General features: G+C 41.3%; 1 long non-coding RNA gene and 1 pseudogene across 1 annotated transcript; one reads left to right on the top strand and one right to left on the bottom strand.

Annotated features, from left to right (window-relative positions):
• Positions 1–4,956: 4,956 nt before the first annotated feature.
• Positions 4,957–6,590, bottom strand: LOC147435258 (uncharacterized). Its single transcript, XR_015185034.1, has 2 exons — positions 5,261–6,590; positions 4,957–5,162 (listed from the first exon to the last, which is right to left on the bottom strand). It is a non-coding gene; the product is annotated as an uncharacterized LOC147435258 (long non-coding RNA).
• A 5,295-nt stretch (positions 6,591–11,885) lies between these two features.
• Positions 11,886–12,212, top strand: LOC147435257 (secreted RxLR effector protein 161 pseudogene; annotated as a pseudogene).
• The last annotated feature ends 373 nt before the right edge of the window (positions 12,213–12,585 follow it).

Below are 12,585 nucleotides of genomic sequence, written 5' to 3'. Positions count from 1 at the left end.
AGAGTCTGGAATCACGGTTTCAAAGTGCTGCAAGGCCAACATGGAAGCCGGGAGTCCACAAGAGTCTAGGAAATTATTCCAGGACTAAGGGGCAATTTACATAATCTCAATCAGAGTTCTAATGTGCACGGAATGGTTAAAAAAGTGCCAAAACGGCTAAAATGCGGGGGGGAGATGGGTCCAGTATGGGAACGGGGGCCTAGCAGGGGGCGGGGAAGGTGTGGCTAGGATGGGTTGACCCAAATGGGTGGTTCCAGGCAGAAGGCGCCCCCTCTCTACCAGAATTAGCCTGAGCTCCATGGGCCACCGTGCACACACACACACAAAAAGTGTCCAGATTCAATGTATCTGGGCTCTAAGGCTTGCATGCCACCCATTTTGGATCAAAAAGTGATGGTTGAGGAGTCCAAAAGCTCCATAGCCATTCCTTTGTGCTGTGTGAGAGCCTCTCTACCCCCAAAACCTATATAAACACATGCCCAACTCGATTTTCTGTACAACTCTTGTAGGTACCGAAGTGCTGCTGAAATTTATAGCTGCACATCTCTTGAGCCAACAAGTGAGAGTGCTCCAGGACTCTCAAGGCTGCACATTAGGTCTTCTTTAGGGCTTTCAAGCTAACCCTAAGGGCTTGAAATAGCCATTCTCATCTCTCTAGGAAGCTCGACTCTCCCCACAGTATCCCTATCACCTACGAGTGACAACGGGGCTTGGGAGAGAGAGTTAGTCTTCTTCTCTTCTCTATTCACAAGCAACCAAGCAACCAAAGTAAAATGTTTCAATGGAAAAAGCTTCCAATGCCTCTTGAAGAAGGCGTGTAATCACAATTTTCTAATACAAGTTTCTTTTGGGGGGGGGGGGGGGGGGGGGGGGGTCGGCCTCATATATCCGGCCCTCAACATTGTGTCGTCTGTTTCTGTTTTGATTCTCTCTCTCCATGTTATTAATGTTGCCAGTTTTGCAATTAAATTCCACTTAATTGCCAAGTTTATTTCCAATTTAGTTTCAACACAAAACCATGTCAAATTTGGTTCAATTTGGAAAATATTGACGGAAAGCCGAAATAGGCTATGAAGCCTAATTCGGCTAAATCTTCACCGATTGGGCTAACGAACTCCAAATCGCGTGATTCTCGAAGCAAATGTAGATTTTAAGACATACTGGGACTAACTGGGGAATTTGAGCTGAAGTGACCAAAAAAGTCAAGGTATAGATACCAAAAAATTAGGCTATGAAGATTTTGCAAAATCTTCACCGATTAGGCTAACGAACTCTAAATCGCATGATTCTCGAAGCGAATGTAGATTTTAAGACATACTGGGACTAACTGGGGAATTTGAGCGGAAGTGACAAAAAAATTCAGGGTATAGATATCCTAGATGGCTAGGGAGAGCCTCATTTCTACTTGTTCACTCTAGAGGAGAGCTCCAGAGGAGCTAGCAAACATCGACTTTTTGACCTTCCTACCGCTGCGTACATCACACACATCCATACCAGATATGAGGGGTAAGTTCTTAACCTTGTTTAGGACAAATTAGAGTAGGGATATGGGGGTTAGAGGAATCAAGAAAACCCTAGGAAGCAGCTGCAATCTGGGAAAGATCAGGAGCAAAAGGATTCATAATACCCAACCCAAGTGTCCACTCATGACCAAATTGGAACCATAGCAACCCCATGACTAAAACAACACTTGTATCGGCTCAGAAGTCAATTTAGACGGGTCCCAAAATACCCCAAACAAAATAATCTAGATTTTTGCAACTTATCAGAACTGGGAACTAGCTTGATGGGGGGGTAGACCATAGTGTTTGCAAACAATGTACCATAATAGAATAGGCCAACTTACCAAGTTTGGGCCCTTTCTAGCTAGAATTGATCGTAGAAACCGCAAAGCATCATTTTTTATATATGATGTCAAATGGACACCAAAGTGGACCAGAATTGATGCCAAGCCTTAGCATCATGTACCGAACAAGTGTACAATGCCAAAGACACCCAAATCTTCACGGACTCAAGTCCAAGATAGCACAAGCTACTACGAAAGTGGTGCAAGAGTAAACAAAGGGTATCAACAACATGCAAAAGCACCAAAGTGACCACAAGGGGCATATAGGGTGTGGGGAACATGGATAGATGCTAAAAAATCAATTTTGATGAATGTTTGTAAGATTAGAAAATAATCGATTATTTTCTACTGTGCCATTTTCAATATTTTTTGCACCTATCTTGTCATAAGTGTGTTCACCAAGCCCCTACCACTCTCACCCATCCCTTAGCATATGAAAACACCCAATTTTGAACCATCTTTGTCAGTTAGGACACCAAATCTGTGTCAAGGCCAAAATTTGCCCAAACTCAACAAAAATTGTTCAAAATTGCCAAGGGACACCCCAAAGACACCTACAACAAGTTGGCTTAGCAAGTGGATCACCAACATGTCCAGAAATACAAAAAGAAAATAATCGCAATTATTTTCTAGGCGATAAAAAATGGCCCAAATTCCAACATTACCTTATACAGAGCTAGAACACTCCTTGAAAAGCTTAACCCTTGAGTATGAACTCATTTGGACAATTGTACCCAAGATTCTCATCAAAACTGATTTTTTGCAGCACTTTCAACCCAGAATTCTAACTTTGTGCCCATTCTGTAAATCCAAATACTTCTAAACTTCATACAAGTCATGTACCACATGTACACAACCCATCCATGACCCCAAACTAAAGCCCAGATGCTTAGAAGCCCAAAAAGAAAATAATCACGATTATTTTCTAAGTTTGACAAAATTGTCCAATTTTGGTTTTTAGTGCTTGATATGGTTCTCTAATGCCTATATGAGTTCCTAAATGTTTGTGCACTTCAACAAATTCATGTCAAAGAGCTAATGGCACTTCAGAGCATCCATGCGGACTTTTTAACGACAAGTTTCTAATGATGGATTCTTGGTCACACTTTCACGTTCTATGCAGTCCACCAGGATGGACAAAAAGAGAAAGACCATAAAAGAAAAGTTGCAAGATTTACCCCCTTTCAAGCTAGAAAAGCTCTCTCAAGGTGGCAAAGAAGTCATACATTTCAGAGCCACAACAAGAGAGTCACAATGTCGTACTCTACACAGGGAAATTCAAAAATGAAGATGGCACTGGTGTCGAGCTGCAAATGATGCCAAAGGAGATATATGATGTGGCAACAGACCCAAGGACAAGGGAAGCTCACGGAAGGCTCGGAGTGTTACAGTATTATGAAATGGAACCTTGTGGAGTAGATCTACAAAGATCCTATGAACTGCTCAACTCCATCCAAGAAGACGGCTCGGCAAAGTTGACCAACTCAGCCAGAGAACAAGTGGAAGTGCACATTACCAAGGACATTGTCGCAGAAGCCTTGAAGCTGCCATAGGAAGGCACTTCCATGAGGTCTAAAGACAGGAAAGTATCTGGCACATTTACTAAGGCAACAACAGTAGCCACATTCTCTGATTTGGTGCACAAGCTTGTAGAAAACCCTACACGACTCTACCACCAACACTTCCATTTCATGGCCAAGAAACCATCACGATACACAACGCCAAATCATGCGGTGGCCACTACTTTTACACAAGCTCTCAAGTCAAACGGACTAATGGCTATCGACCATGTGCAATATGTGCTGACAACTTTAAAGAGCACTAAGAAGGAAGATGGGGTGACATACTTAGGAGCACCCGAAACTCTCACAAGAATTGCCTACCAAGCCATTGGTATCGCTGATAATCTACCACCAGCTCCCAACCAGAACACATGGCTTCTCTCGGAATCTCAACAAGAACCTGAAGAAGAGCTTCCAAGGGAAAAACCTAACACGAGAGGTAAAAGACAAAGGCAAATTAACAAAGATGAAGAATCAGATAAAGAAGAGCGGGAAGCACGCTTGGAAAAGATTAGAAGAGTTGCTCCAGCAGCACACCAAGAAGAGCCAACCAAAGACTGGCAAGACAACAGAGATAACAAGAGAGATATGATAGATCTCACCTTGCTAAAGGCGATGAAAGGGAAAAGTGGATCCCGAAAGAGATAGCAAAGCCCAAAACTAAAAGGCCAACGGATCCTCCTTTGATTGATCTGATCGAGCAAATTGATAGGCTGTATGAAGCTGCAAAGGAAGAAAGGATTGCTTTGGCCACACAAGCAGCAAAAATAGTGCAAGAACAACAAGTGACAGAGCCACCATCCCTTACAATTGGCCCTGCAGTAAGAGAAGTAAGTGCCGAAGGGCAAGAAAGACCTTCTGAAGAAGTGCAACAACCTACATTTGAGCAATCACCACAAGAGCAGGCCATGGAGATGGAGATTCCATGCCAACAACTGCTAGATGAATCTCAAGATCAAAGTAAAGCAGAAATTCCACAGGAACAAATTGAAGAAGTTCCTATGGAACTAGAAATTAGAGAAGCTTCGGCTTTGGCGGTTGCACAAGAGGTGATAGACAGCTCTTACAAAGCACAATCCAGAAGATTCACGATCTACCTCAGGAGCCACTATGTGAGATTCAAAAATCTCCAGTCACTGAACTACAAGGAGAGGTGCATCTTCTGAAGACACATCAAGTTCTAAAAGAAACTAGAGATCAAACAATTGATAAGACTTGAAGCCCCTGCAATTGACATTCCCAAAGAGCTAACCATTCCTAAAGAGGCCACCAACGTTGATACAATGGTTGCAAAAGTGGTGCACATCATGGGCAGGATTCGAGATGAGGTTGCTGACAAATCTGACAAAGTATTAACACTAACTCAGCAGGTAACATACATTGATGATCAACTACATTTTTCAAAGAGTAGAACAGCTACAGCTAGAACTTAAAAGAAAGATGAAGATCTTGGTAAATCTACAAACTGAAGTTGAGAATCTAAAACAAGACCAAGCTAGCAAACAACTGTCACACAGAAAGCAACAAGACGAAGTAGAGCAACTGACAAGGCTCCTAATGGACACATCCAATGCTTATGAAGAGCAGGAGAAAAAGTTACAAGAAGTGACTGCTGCACTAAAGACCACAAATTTATCTTTACAAAGAGCACAAGTGCAGGTCAATGTTGTCACAGCTTAGACTACTTAGAAGCAAGGATTGCCTCGCAAGCAACTCTCTTACAACAAATCAGGGCGGATCAATTTGTGACGACCCTGAAAAGCGATGATGAAGTGTATAAGTCTCTAGAAAAAAAAGAATGAAGAGCTAGCATTGGAGCTAAAAATAGAGCAAAAGCAGAAAAGGACCTCACCTTGATTCATATGCAAAGAAGAGGCTCTGCTCAAGGAGATATAAGAACTGAAGAAAGCTAACCTGCAGGCAAGAGACCGCCCAATAGAAGAAAGCCATGCAGAGGCGGGCCCATCTACACAGCAAACTCTGGAAGACCTAGAGCTCACCTTTGCGGAGATGACAATGGAACATCCACAAGTGGATCTATCGGACTTTTCACTAAGTTCGAGATCACTTGATAAAGAGAAGTTGTTGCCACTTACTCACAGTGAAGAAGAAAAGCTAAAAAATTAGATTCTTCAAGAGACAGATCTACAGTGGAGAGAAGCTATGGAATGGGAGTAGAGACTGCTACATTCAGTCAATGCTACCCAGCTCCAGTCTCAGCAACTCAACATGCAATGGCACCAGCCAACACTACCCTTTCCATTAATCAAAGTTAAATTATTACAGATTAAAGAGAAGCTGATAAAAGAGCAGGAAGGAAGAGACACAGCTGAAGTACACGCGGCAAAACTGGCTAAATAAGCATGACAGATACCTTATACTATATGCAAGAGCCCCACTTACACTGCAAAAAGATTTGACATTTTGCCCCGTACCTAGAATTTGCAGTTGGAAAGACCATGAAGCACTAGTAAAGTCAAAGTCCACATGGCTCAACTACCCAAGGCTACCACCACCACAAGGCGCCCAACCAACAGAGGAATACATGGTCAAAGCACTATTAAAGCACTATTAGTGACAATACTTTTTTTCAAAAGTATCCTTAATCTCTCTTGTGCAATGCTTGTCAAAATATGCAAAACCTTGCTCACATGCATACAAGGCCTTCAATGAGCCTCAATAGAAAACACCCCATGGCTATCTTTTCTTGAAGGTAATCAAGGCCTATGCTTTGATCTAAGCAGCCAACCATCAGAAGATATATTATTCAGCTTCTACGCTTGGTGTATGTTTTTACCATCATATCATATGCTAGCTTTCAAAGCAGCCTTCTACACAGGCTTCTTCACATGGCGAAACAAATATTTTGCTCCCATTTTGCACAACCTCTCAGCAAGGTTCATGGGATACTCAGAAATAGAGCTACGAAACAAAGTAATTTTGCAGTTTCTTGAAGTACCAGATAAAGAACGTCGCATCAAATATCAAAAAGCTTTGGAAGTCCTCAAGGAACGAGCGACAAAGCGTCAACCCGAGTACTAGTTTGTACCTTTTTGAGTGTGCCACAGGACGACACACGTTAGGGGGGGGAGAAACGTTAGCAGTAAGCTTAGCAGCAAGCCAACATCAGCTCGGAAATACTTTGTAATAGGCATTTTTTATGAGCCCTATTTTGTAATTCATTATTTTTGGTATAATCTAGAAGCTGGTTAGCCTACAATTAGTGAATTACCTTGTAAAATGGAGCTGGGGCTATATGCTTCCAAGTTGTACCCAATTTAGTCTATCTCTAGGGCTCATGTGAGTCAATTTTGACATAAAAACCTTGGCTAAGGTATAAAAGCCACTTTTGTAAAGATTTTCTCAAGTTTTTTGGATAATGAAATACATACGTGCAGTCATTGTGCTTCTCTCTCTGTCTTCATGAAGTCCTATCTCCCTATTGGAATGCTTGTTTTGCGAACCGTTTGCATCAACGCACTCCTAGGTGAAAGCTCTACGCAAAGAGGTAAGCCATTGTAGCTGTTTCATCGCATTTGTTGTCACCAACCCTCTTCCTAATTTAGTTCATAACACAAGAAAGAAGCACTAAAATTGGAAATTAGTTATAGGAGAGGTGTTAGGGCATCATTGCTAAGCTTCCCATAACAATCTGCACCAAAAACAACCAGGTAAAAAATGCACTACTGTAATTAATCGCGGTTTTTGCAAGACACCTAAAGTGCAAGTTAAGGTCCTAGGTGAGTGTATCTAGGTCTTGACTACTTGTCCTATCAATTTGATAAGGATTGGAAGTGATAAGCCCAAGGAACTAGCACAATCAGTTCATCGATTAGCGACTAGCTTTTGATAAGGAGGTATGTTTGAGTGTAGCTTCTACAAAAGATAGATAGATATGTTTTTCGGGAGATCGACACTCTCTCGTAGCTTCCACGGACTAGTCAGTTCAGATTCATCCCATGGATTGACAATTATGTTCGTGGTTCTCGCTACGTCTGCAATAAGATAAGTGTGAGGCTTGGCAGTCCATCCACATGAAACAACATTATATATCACCAAACAATGAAACAAAAGATAATCACAATGAAACAAGACTTTGACTGTATTAAAAAATCCAAGAAGTAATAATCATCAATATCAATAAGTCATCCATTTCATAAAGGAGAAAATAAAAAAAGGGACATACATAAGTAACAAACAAAATCTATAACTATATATACTTATCTTGTTTAATTACTTATTTTGATCAAACAATACATAAAACACTCTAAATTGTATATGAAATTAAGATATCTCTATGATGGATAAAATCATAATATTTTTGCTTTATAAAATTATCTTTTAAAGGAGTTGCATATGTAAAAACGTATCAAAATGCATTTAGCGTGCATAAGTGAGAAGATTAGTAAACTGATTACAATCAAGCAATATTTGACATAAAAATATTTATACCTTTATCTTTAAATAAAACAACAAACCTTCTATCTCTTTCATGTATTAAACAATGATAAGAGATTTATGGATAGAGATCTAAGACTCAAAACCAACAGCTTTGTCTCCTACAAATCTTGGTCTACTTCAAGTATAGAATTAAACTTTGTGTGATGCATAAAGTTTGATTGTATATGTGAAATATCAATAGATCTAACATAAGCAAAAAGATATTTTAATATATACAATTTATCTCTTGAGAGTTCAATGTTGATCCATCTCAAAACATGGATGAAATAGTTGTTGATTCATTGCAAAACATTATAGAAGCAAAATTTCACAAAGTTGTCACAATAAGCATCTTTGAGATGCCAAAGTAAATTTTTTTAATGATTTTGACAATTTTGAAATGCTAAAAATTTAGACTTCAAAGTGAAAAAAGTTTTGACAATTTTATGTTTTGCTGCAGTTCAGGTGTTTTCTACAACCATGCTTCAATGCATGTTGAGAATAACATAGGGAAGGAGAAGATAGATACAAAGATGATGATTCTATGCCTGTCGCCATATTATTTCCCACTTTGAAGTTATGGGATCTAGTGGAGAGAAGGATGTTTATAACATCACAAAGTTTGATGGTACAAACTTTGCAATATGGAAAGAGCAAATCCAGGATGTTCTTATCCAAAAAGGACAACTGGATCCCGTCATGGAGCGCCCAGAGGGCGAGTATACGGATACAAAGTGGGAGAAGCTTGATGCTAAGGCCAAACCTACTATTTGTTTGCATTTGGCTGAGTCTGTGTACTTCACCATAGTTGGAGAGAGATCTGCTATAGATGTATGGGACAAGTTATGCTCAAGTTATGAGACTCAGAGTGTCACAAACAAGGTTTTCTTAATGAAAAAGTTGTTTGACCTTCGCATGAAGGAAGAGGGCACTATTTCTACTCACATAAATGAGTTTAACATAATCTTTACTCAGTTGACCACTCATGGTTTGGTCTTTGATGAGGAGATTAGATGTATTTTTATGCTATGCAGCTTACCCTCGTCATGGGATATGTTCTGTACTGCAATTAGCAACTCAGCACCTAGTACTGGTCTAGTGTACAATGATGTCATTGGAAGCCTGTTCATTGAGGAGATTCGTAAAAAATCTCTCGAAGGCAAGAAGGATGGTGATGTATATGTTGCTACTGATAGACAGAGGGGTCGCACTCAAGGTTGTGCCCAAAGCAAGGACCGTGGAGGCTCACGCAGTAGGTCTCGGGGATCCATGCGTAATGTTGAGTGCTATCATTGCCATAAGAAAGGGCACGTGAAAAAGGATTTCAAGAAATGGCAGAAAAGTAAAAAGGAAAAGCAATTTGGTGAGACTTCTAAGTCTCAAAAGTCTGACGATTCGAACAAGGGCAAAGCTAAGTTAGAGGAGATCAATGTCATAGAGTCTCCAAATGCTCCTGTTGTTAAGACTCTTCCAGAGGATGACATGCCACTTGATTCTGATGTGTTGATCTTCACATCAGATCTACCTATTGATGCTCTTGTTACACAAGATGCATAGTTTGCACATAATTGGGTAGTAGATTCTGGTGCGAGTTTCCATGTGACATCACATAGAGAATGGTTCTCTACTTACTCTCACTCTCGTGGCAAAGTGCGACTTGGTGATGCGTATGAACTAGACATTGAGGGTGTCAGAAACGTGAAATTGCATCTGAGGAATGGCACGCAGTTTACTTTATGCAATGTCAGACATGTGTCCAAGTTGACAAAAAGCTTGATATCTGTTGGTCAGCTTGATGATTTGGGCTACAACACCACATTTGGCAATGGTTTGTGGATGGTACGCAAAGGGAATCTTGTTGTACTTAGAGGTGAGAAGCATCATACTCTTTATTCCATGCATGTGTCAAATGTTGGTCATGATTACATATCTATAGCCGAGCTGCCGTCTACTGAGTTGTGGCATTGTCGGCTAGGCCATATTAGCCAAAAAGGAATGAGAACCCTGACTTGTTTTGGCTACTTGCTTGTTTTGTCGTATGATGACTTTCCTATCTATGAACACTGCATTTATGGCAAATAGACTCGGTCAGTGTACTTACCATTAGGTCAAAAGCGAGCTGAGCCTCTAGATTTAGTACATAGTGATGTATGTGGTCCTATGTCAACCAATCCTCTAGGGGGAGCTAGCTATTTTGTGACGTTTATAGATGACTCTACTAGTAAGGTGTCGGCATATCCTTTGAAAAGCAAGGATCAAGTTCTCTCAGTGTTCCAGAAATTCTTAGCACTCGTTGAAAATCAGTCTGGCCAGAAACTCAAGAGGTTACTGACTGACAATGGTGGGGAATATGTCTCCAAGGAGTTTGAGAATTTTTGTGCCTGTAGGGGGATTAAAAGGCAGTTTACTGCGCCATATACACCAGCTCAAAACAGAGTTGCTGAGCGTATGAATCATACGATTCAGGAGAGATTCACAGCCATGCTTTCGATGGCAAATCTTACATAGGGCTTTTGGGCAGAAGCCCTCTTGACAACATTGCACATTATCAATCGTTCACCTAGTACGCCATTGAATTATGAGATTCCAGAGGAATCATGGTCTAAACGCAAGCCCCACTATGAACACTTACGTGTCTTTGGTTGTGAAGCTTATGCTCACGTGCCCAAACAACTTAGACAGAACTTAGAGCCAAAGTCACAAAAATGTATCTTCGTTGGATATGGTGCATATGGAGAGATGGGATATCGTCTCTAGCACCCAGAATCTCGTAAAATCATTCGTAGCTCACATGTGATCTTCAATGAGTCAAAGATGCATAAGAAACCTATGAAAGAGATAGAGGTTCGGAGAGTTACATTTGAGGATGTTGCCTCAGAGACAGTGAAATCAACTCAGAGTGCTAGTGATGAGCCTTCCACTAGCAATGCTCCAGCGGGAGTGGATAGCAGCAGTCAAGGGCTGAGACGGTCTACTAGAGTCTCTCGTCCACCTGAGCGTTTTGAACCAGGTCTTGATTACATCATGTTGACTGACTACGGTGAGCCAAGCTGCTACCAAGAGGCTATGATAACGGATGACAAGCTGAAGTGGAAGCAGGCTATGCAATCTGAGTATAACTCGATTGTGGCTAATGACACTTGGGACTTGGTAGAACTGCCACTAAATGCAAAAGCTTTACCTTGCAAATGGGTTTACAAGAAGAAGTTTACCTCGGGTGATCCCAATCCAAAGTACAAGGCTAGACTTGTAGCGAAAGGGTTAAAGCAAGAAAAGGGAGTCGACTTTGATGAAATCTTCTCACCTGTAGTCAAGATGACAACACTTAGAACCATACTTGGTCTTGTGGCGATTGAGGACATGGAGCTTGTCCAAATGGATGTGAAGACAGCTTTCCTTCACGGGGATCTCGATGAAGATGTCTATATGCAACAACCTGAAGGGTTCATTCAGGAAGATGCAGACCGTCAGGAGCTAGTATGTAAGCTCAAGAAGGCAATTTATGGCCTAAAGCAGGGTTCAAGGCAGTGGTATCATAAGTTTGACACTTGTATGAGGTCTCAAGGGTATAAGAGGAGCGAAGAGGATCACTGCTTATACACAAAGAAGCTAGATGATGGTTCACTTAGTATTCTAGTTTTGTATGTTGATGATATGCTTATACCTGGGAAATCCACTTATGAGATTGCTAATTTGAAGAACACACTTAGCATCAATTTTGCGATGAAATATTTGGGGGATGCTAAGCACTTTCTCAGCATGCGGATCAAGAGGGACCGCAAACATCGTATTCTTGAGTTATCTCAGGAAACCTACATTGAGAAAGTCTTGCAATGTTTCAATATACAGTGGGGAAAGCATTGAGTACCCCAATGCAGGAATTCTTGAAACGTAGCAAGGAAGATGCACCCAAATATGATGTTGAGCGAGCAGAAATGGCTAAGGTACCATATTCTTCGGCAGTAGGCAGTCTCATGTATGCCATGGTAGCCACAAGGCCAGACATTGCTTTTGCAATGGAAGTGGTGAGCCGGTATATGGCAAATTCTGGTAGGAAGCATTGGGACGCAGTGAAGCATATTCTTAGGTACTTGAAGGGTACGGTTAGCAAGTGTTTACGCTTTGGAAACAGTGATGCATCCATTGTGGGCTATGCGGATGCGGACTATACGGGTTGTGTTGACAATCGGAGATCGACATCTAGCTATGTCTTCATATTTGCTGGAGTAGCAGTGTCTTGGAGATCATGTCTTCAAGATTGTATGTCGTCTTCCACCACGGAAGCAGAGTACGTAGCATTGTCTGATGCAAGCAAAGAGGCTGTATGGTTATCTCACTTGGTTAGAAATCTTGGGATCGCATAGTCTCCAGTGATATATTGTGATAGTCAGAGTGCTCTTGCTTTGGCAAGGAATCCTGTGTTTCACTCCAAGTCGAAACACATAAATGTCAGGGATCATCTCGTGAGAGATTTCTTGGCCAGGAAGCTCATTGATTTGGTCAAGGTACACACTGACGACAACCCAACAGATGCTTTGACAAAAGGTTTATCATTGGAGCGGTTTACACACTGCAACGAGTTAATGGGTATAGGGTGAAGCCACCACACAGCTTCACACTTGTATATATACGCCACTTGGGCTGCGTTGGTCTTCAAGTGGGAGTTTGTTGGGTTGCAGGCCAACTGGCCGGGCGGCCAACTAACCCATTAACCTTTGTACCACTAACCTATTCTTT

The sequence above is a fragment of the Adiantum capillus-veneris genome, chromosome 18 (assembly GCF_014529385.1).
Source record: "Adiantum capillus-veneris isolate H3 chromosome 18, ASM1452938v2, whole genome shotgun sequence".
Classification (NCBI taxonomy): Eukaryota; Viridiplantae; Streptophyta; class Polypodiopsida; order Polypodiales; family Pteridaceae; genus Adiantum; species Adiantum capillus-veneris.
The sequence above is the reverse complement of the archived record's forward strand: the minus strand, read 5'-3'. Positions and strand labels throughout refer to the sequence as shown.